General features: G+C 39.6%; 1 long non-coding RNA gene across 1 annotated transcript; it reads left to right on the forward strand.

Annotated features, from left to right (window-relative positions):
- Positions 1-275: 275 nt before the first annotated feature.
- Positions 276-1,903, forward strand: LOC141611557 (uncharacterized). Its single transcript, XR_012528645.1, has 2 exons — positions 276-666; positions 1,131-1,903. It is a non-coding gene; the product is annotated as an uncharacterized LOC141611557 (long non-coding RNA).
- Positions 1,904-8,453: the final 6,550 nt, after the last annotated feature.

The raw sequence follows: 8,453 nt of genomic DNA on the forward strand, positions 1-8,453 counted from the left end.
ACCTACGATAGTAAAAAGTGTATCTGAGATTTGGTAAAAAAAAAAAAAAAAAAAAAAAAAAAAAAGTGTATCTATGGTATTAAAAAGTGTATATAAAATTCTGGTAAAAAATGTATCTACGATAGTCAAAAGTGTATCTGAGATTTGGTAAAAAAAAAAAAAAAAGTGTACTTTGTATATTCACATGAATATAGTGCGTTCTCACCGAGTGATCGTTCTCACCGGATCCTAAATCTATATATATATATATATATATATATATATATATATATATATATAGAATCAGGATCCTGTACGAACCAAATTATGGTGCGAACAGTACGAACTATTCAATAGAGGTCAGGTACAACTCGTAGTCACGCGCTAATTTATAAATGTCAACACTCAGCTCAGCCACTCATCTTCACATCGTCTCTCTCACATTTAACTACCCTCCCAATTTTCTTTGTCCCTCATCCCTACCCATTGACTCCGGTCACCGGCGCCGAACTCCCATTCCACACTCCTTTACTGTTCTCTCTCCGCTTCCCTTTCCACTCATTAATCTTAAAACCCCAGTGCCTCCCAACATCAATGGCGACACAAACATCGACCACCAACTTTGCCTTCTCCGGCGACAAAAACAAAGAAAAATTCCATTTTCCGGCTCCAAATTTCTCGATAACGGTGATGGCTTCTTTAGATTTTTGAAATTTTACTTCCTTTTTGGTAGATCTAACATTTAGATCGAATTCTCAAACGAAAAAAACCGAAAAAAATGAGATTTGAGAAGACCGCTCTCCTTAGGTTTTGGATAGTTTTATGGTGTATAAGATAATACACGTGTATGCTTATTTTGTTTTGTTTACCTGATGTTTGGATTGGTAGTTAAAGACGCCGATTTGTTTATGTTAGTAAAATGATTTTATCGATTTAAAGCTTTACCAATTATTAGGTTTGACTCATTTGCTTTTGCTAGAATCTAAAAATAAGTCAATACAGTCTGTTAATAACATCTTTAGCGGATGCGCGAGCTGAGGATGATTCATGTAAATCTGTGATAATGTGACGTCTTATTTTATCCTGCTAATGTGAATTTTGATTTCTGTTCAAGTTTGCTGACGTGGTTTCTTTTTGATATTGAATTGCAGGTTCTTGTCGATGCCCCAGATATGGTCAGAGGTCAAATGAATTTGAAGAGGCTTTCTTTGACCGATATCACTGTTGAGATTGAGAAGGTCCCTAAGAAGAGCACTTTGATTGCTGCAATGGAGGCTGCTGGTACTGCAACATGCTCCATGTGCTAGTTTCTGACCATATCGGGTTCGGCACCGAATCTGGGGTGAGGATGGTGCGGGTTGATTAGTGTTGAGACGAGTTGAGGAGGACGGCTGATTGTGCGGCGAAGTCGGGTTCGGCACCGAATCTGGGGTGAGGAAGGTTTGAAAGTTACCTCGGGTTTCGAGCTCCGAGTTCGCGGGATCGAATTTGGTAGTTGTTGCCGGTGGAGTTGTGGCGGCGGTGGGGTGGTGCATGGTGGCATTCGGTGATGGCGGTGAGTGGTGGCAGTCGGTGGTGGTGGGAAGTAATGTTTGGGGTGTATACGTGTATGAATACTACTAGATACGTATATGAAATCTACTAGATACGTATATGAAATGTGTATCCGGCAGTATAGACATACGTATCTACAGTACTGGTATGTGTATCTGGGAGTATTGACATGTGTATCTAATAATAGTGATATGTGTATCCGCAAAAAGTATAAAATGTATCCACAAATAATATAAAACGTATCTGCAAAATATAATATATGTATCTGCATTTAGTGACATGTGTATCTGCAAAAAAATTAGTATTACAAAAGTGTAAAAGTGTGGTATAGAATTTTAGTGTGAAAAAATGTATCTAGTTATGTTATAAAGTGTATCTGAATAAGAAGTGTATATAAGAAGCTAGTTCGTACGGTTCGTACGATAAGGCAGTTCGTACCTGAACCCGCCCCTATATATATATATATATATATATATATATAGTGTTAGGATCATATGAGTCCCCCTCTTACATGTGAGTCCATAAGTCCTATTTTGTACCATTAGATCTCGAAAATAAGGGGCTGAGATTGAAAGGCCAAAATTATGTTTAATTACACCCTCTCTCATACTTTACCTAATTAATCACTAACCTATCTAATTAAACACTCCCCTTTCTCTCATTTCCCTTATTCAATCATTATCACAAATCACCCATCTCTCTCTCTCTATCTCACATTCTCTCATCAAACCAAAACAAAAAAAAAAAAAAAAACCAAAAAACCCAAAATACAAAACACCAAATAAATAAATAAAAAAGATCCTCACCCTCTGACAGGGCAGTCGTATACCTATCAAAAATAACCAACTAGCTCTAACTAATATAGCTAGGGAAGTCGGGTCGATCTCCACAGGGAGATTGGAAAATGTCAGCTTTGTCTAAGTTCGTCACGGTAACCAAATTTGGGGGTTTTAATTGATTGATTCTAAACTAATGAGAGCAAGGAAGAGAATAAAGCAGAGAAGAGGAATTAAACAGATAGAGAAAACAGCTAAGACAGACGGTTCACCATAATCATTCGGTCAATTAATCTGGGTCTCAGGTCAATGCAAGTACGGTCTGAGAAGCAGTGAATATCTCCTTTCGGTCTTAGTTCGCCCTAAAGCACAAATAGCTTAGCTTTCGCCCTAACTATAGTGCCCTATTGTTCGCTACTAGTCTCGCCTTTTCCAACCTTTCGGTCCAGGTCAAGGGTCACTATGATATAAATGCCTAATTGCGTCGACTCAATTAAACAGATACAGATAAATGCAACAGTTAACAATAAAGATTACACCAACATTAACCTAGTAAATCGATTACTATCCCTTCATAATTATGGATCCCCTTTAGTCTTAGCAAAAGGTAATTAGCTATGCATCATCATCGAATTAATAATAATAACATATAGACAATTGAAACTAAACATAATAACAAGCTAATAAGGATTGTATAAGGTAGAGATGAAATAATAAGAGAAGAAAAGCAACGCAATAACAATAATTATGATTAAAGGATTAAAGAAGAATAATAATACCAATCGTAAATCCAAATCCGAGTAGCAAAGTGTAAAGGAAGAGCAAAATCCAAGAACAGTAGAAAGTGATAGAGTAAAAGTGAATGAATGAGAGAGAGAGAGTTACGTTGTTCATCCCTCTCATCATATACGAAAATCTACTCTCAACCTAATCTATGGGCTAATTACAAAAGCTCATACGAAATTAGGCGGAAAAAAGTCTATTATAGGATAAACTACTCGATCGAGTGAAAATAAACCACTCGATCGAGAAACTTAGCATCAAACCCCTCGATCGAGTGGAAATAAACCACTCGATCGAGTACTCCTTGCAATGTCTTCTCTTTTGTATACTCCAATTGCTCGATCGAGCAACCTTCAGCATATAAAGCATTCGATCGACTAGAAAACTAGTCGATCGAGATGTTTAAGCACGTTAGACATTGAAACACCTCCCGAAACCAGCTCACACGTCTTCCAAGTAGTAGATTTCCAAGCTCCGGCTCCTCGTTCTCTATAAATGCATGCAAATGGGACGAATTAAGGCTCGATTTAGCTCCTCTTTGGTTAATTCCTGCAAATTACATAAAACGAACCAAAGTAGAATATTCGGGGGTATTTGTAGCTAGATGCTACATAAATAGTACAGAAATGCGTGTAAAAATGAGGTAAAAACTTTATATAAAATACACGCATCAAATCTCCCCAAACCAAACCTTTGCTTGTCACCAAACAAATTATGAATGCAACTAAGAATAAACAGTGGAACGGGACCAACGCATCAGCTACTAATCACCCACCAAAACCAGTTTAATGCAATAACTGACAAAGTGGCAAATAAGAAGTGCAAACGAGTTAAATCAATGTTTCAAACTTACTGAACCGTCGACCTTGCAAGACTCAAAAGATATCGGACTCTCACGGGTCGCTCATCACTCAAAATTAGGCACAAGTTGAGTATATATGTGAAAGATAGAAAGAAGTAGAGACACTCACCTAACTCGGCCTATAAGAACATGCATGCAGTTAACATGAATAAAGTCTCTACAACCATACATACGCATTCCAACCATACTAATGACCAAGACACATGCCGAGGACTTACATTTGGGTAAGTGAGGTAATGGGTAAGAAGGGGCTAAAATGAATTTGGATATGTGGAGTTAATAGCCAGGCTAGCAACAACGAATCCAAATATAAACTGCATCCCAACTTCGTACTCAATATAACAAGATGAAACAGTGCAAATACCATGCACTCTACTCACGAAACACCAAAAACTCGTCAACTCCCCATAAGATATAAGTAAAACATGGGAGTGAAAATCATTATACAATTTCTCATTTTTTTCTTCGCACATGATTTTTCTTTCTTTTTCTTCTTTTCATATTTCCATCTTTTTTTCGTTCTTCTTTTTTTTTTCTTTTTCATTTCATTTTTTTTCTTTCATTCCCTTCAATTCTTCCACCATCTTCTGAAATCAGATAAAAAATAACCGAACCGCAGTAAAAACATTCCAAACAGCTACTCATCACTAGCTCGGCTAGGGTAGGAAAAATTATAGATAGTAGCTAATAGGACAAAAAGGCAAATTTGGCTATGTGGGGCTCATGGGTAGAATGAAATAAAGGAAACTGCCTCTCCTAACATGTGTCACCATCCACAGACCGAATGCATACAGGTATTAAGAAGACTAGACTCATGCTTATGCAAATTAATGTTACATGCCTGAAAGAGAGTACTACTCACATCCTAAATGAAACCGGTCATGAATGTCACCAGTTTATAAAGCTCTAACCTCAGAATGTAATGTAGCTTGCCGATATGTGAGTCAAGTCTATTCGTTCAGATAAGAGAGAAACAAAAACTCGTAGATTATGCACATACTCATGCCAACTAAATGTCAAGAGTATGCAAGGCTCAAGTAAGGATTCAATGTAGCGTCAAAGTTCAAACGTTCCGACTCAAATTAAACGTGAAATTGTTTGAATTTTATGATTTTTTGAATTAATTAAAACAACAATGCATGCGAAAATAAATAAACGTGCAGGCAAAAATGCAAGAAAACATGCAGACACAGATATGGATGCATACCTCCCCAAACCAAACCGTACAATGCCCTCATTGTACCAAAAATAGGGAAAGAAATGCAAACTGAAGAGAAAAGGAGAAGTGGAGGTGGAAAACTTACAAAACGTCGTAAAGAGGGACCTCCCCAAACCGACCATGAACATGGGAGGTCAAAGAAAGTCAAGCAGTAGCTCCACAGACGTAAAATAGCAGTGGGAAGACGAAACCATTCGATCGAGCAACTTGGAATAGCTCGATCGAGTAATCTGATGTCTGGAAGAACTCGATCGAGTAAACGTGATTTTGCATCTGGTCGATCGAGGATAAATATCACTCGATCGAGTGAATATTACCCCAAAGAGTTCTCGATCGAGTAGAAAACTACTCGATCGAGTGACTGGACCTGCAAAATACGCATCAAAATCAAGGAAAATACATATGGTTCATAAAAACAGCGTCTAAAGTTCAACATAAAGCTAAAGAAGAATAAAAATTTCAACAAAAGTACAGTAAAACAGTCCGGCCTGCCTCCCGGAGAGCGCTGGTTTAAGAGGTCCCGCACGACCTTTCTGGCATCAAATAACTGGCGTGTCAAGCTCGTCGAAGTACAAGACTTCAACACGATTGTCTGCTTCATTTGCCTCGTGATAATGCTTCACATATTGCCCATTCACCTTGAACCTACTACCTTCGGAATCTTCGAGCTCCACGGATCCAAATTTGGTAACAGCTGTCACCGTATAAGAACCACTCCACCAGGACTTCAGCTTCCCAGGAAATAATCTCAATAGGGCATTAAACAGCAGCAACTTTTGCCCAACATGAAACTCCCGAGGTAGAATTCTCTTGTCATGCCATCTCTTCGTCTTTTCTTTATAAATGCGCGAGCTATCATAGGCATTAAGCCTAAACTCTTCCAACTCATCTAGCTGCAAAAGACGATTCTGACCACACAACTTAGGATCAAAGTTAAGCTCACGAATTGCCCACCAAGCCTTACATTCCAATTCAACAGGTAAGTGACATGATTTCCCATAAACTAACCTATAAGGTGATGCACCAATTGGTGTCTTAAAGGAAGTCCTGTAGGCCCATAATGTGTCTTCTAATTTAAGACTTCAGTCCTTCCGTGATTTAGAAACTACCTTAGACAGTATCTCTTTCAACTCGCGATTAGAGACCTCAACCTGACCACTAGTTTGGGGATGATACCCCAAACCACGCCGGTGTTGGACACCAACTTTAGACAGAATAGAAGTTAGTTTCTTTTCTTTAAAGTGCATTCCCCCATCACTAATGACGACCCTAGGGACACCAAATCGGGGAAATATGACCTTTTTAAACATTTTTATCACGGTTTTGGCATCACAATGAGGTGAAGCAATTGCCTCAACCCATTTCGACACATAATCTACAACCACTAAGATGTACCTGTTACCTTTACTAGACGGGAACGGTCCTTGGAAATCAATGCCCCAGACATCGAAAACCTCAACCTCTAAGATGCCATTTTGTGGCATCTCATGTCTCTTTGAAATATTCCCTGATCGTTGGCAAGCATCACAGGCTGAAACACAAGACTTAGCATCGGAAACAAAGAAGGCCAAAAAACAGATCAAGTACCTTAGCCACGGTGCGCGATGGACCGTGGTGACCATCATATGAAGAGGAGTGACAGCCTTCTAGGACTACTTTGGCCTCCCACTGCGGAATACACCGTCTGTAGAGACCGTCTGCACATTCCTTAAACAAATAAGGATCATCCCAGAAATACTGCTTAGCGTTATACAGAAAACGCTTCCTCTTCGATGAGAAAGGTCGAGCGACGACTTGCCACTGACAACGAAGTTAGCTATATCTGCATACCAAGGCTCTTGGTTAACAATAGACGATAAAACAGCAAATAAAGTATCGTCAGGGAAAGAGTCATCAATAGGTAGAGAATCTTCCCCTTCCTATCGCGTCAGTCGCGACAGATGATCAGCTACAACGTTCTCAGCTCCTTTCTTATCCTTAATCTGCAAATCAAACTCCTGGAGAAGGAGTATCCATCTCAGTAGCCGTGGTTTAGCCTCCTTCTTAGCAAGGAGATGCCTCAAAGCTGCATGGTCAGTAAAAACAGTAACTTCTGACCCTATCAAATAAGAACGAAACTTCTCTAAGGCATAAACTACAGCTAGCAGCTCTTTCTCAGTGGTAGTGTACTTCACTTGAGCCTTATCCAGAGTTCGGCTCGCATATTAGATTGCATTCAAAGCTTTGTCTTTCCTTTGGCATAGCACCGCTCCTAGTGCATAGTCACTGGCATCACACATAATCTCAAACGGCAAGTCCCAATCGGGAGGCTGTATGATCGGCGCAGAGACTAAAGCCTGCTTTAACCTGTGAAAAGCAGAAAGACATTCATCAGTAAACACAAAAGGGGCATCCTTAAGTAGCAGCTGTGTAAGTGGTTTAGCAATTTTTGAGAAATCCTTGATAAACCGGCGATAAAAGCCGGCGTGGCCAAGGAAACTCCTCACCCCCTTAACATTAACAGGAGGTGGTAATTGCTGAATCACTTCCACCTTTGATTTATCAACCTCTATTCCCCTATTAGAAACTAAGTGTCCTAAGACAACTCCCTCGTTGACCATGAAATGGCACTTCTCCCAGTTCAGCACAAGATTAACCTCAATGCAGCGCTGCAACACTTTCTCAAGGTTAGACAGACAGTTAGAAAAATCACTTCCATAAACACTGAAATCGTCCATGAAAACTTCCATAATAGACTCAATATACTCTGAAAATATCCCCATCATGCACCTTTGGAAGGTGGCAGGGGCATTACATAAACCAAAAGGCATCCTGCGATAAGCAAACACGCCCTGAGGACAAGTAAATGTAGTCTTAGCTTGATCGTCTGGGTGAACGGGGATGTGAAAGAACCCGGAATACCCGTCTAAATAGCAGAAAAACTTATGAGAAGCTAACCTTTCTACCATTTGATCAATAAAAGGAAGGGGAAAGTGATCTTTCTTGGTGGCGGCATTAAGCTGTCTGTAATCTATACACATCCGCCAACCAGTCACTACTCGGGTAGGTATTAACTCATTCTTATCATTCTTAACCACAGTTGTCCCTCCTTTCTTCGGGACCACCTGTACTGGACTAACCCATTTAGAATTACTAACAGAATAAATAATACCTTCGTCGAGCAGCTTCATTACCTCAGCCATCACAACATCCTGCATCTTCTGGTTCAGTCTGCGCTGACCCTGTCTGCAAGGTTTGTGATCTTCCTCCAGCTCTATCCTGTGCATACAAATATCGAGAC

Source organism: Silene latifolia, chromosome 11 (assembly GCF_048544455.1).
Source record: "Silene latifolia isolate original U9 population chromosome 11, ASM4854445v1, whole genome shotgun sequence".
Classification (NCBI taxonomy): Eukaryota; Viridiplantae; Streptophyta; class Magnoliopsida; order Caryophyllales; family Caryophyllaceae; genus Silene; species Silene latifolia.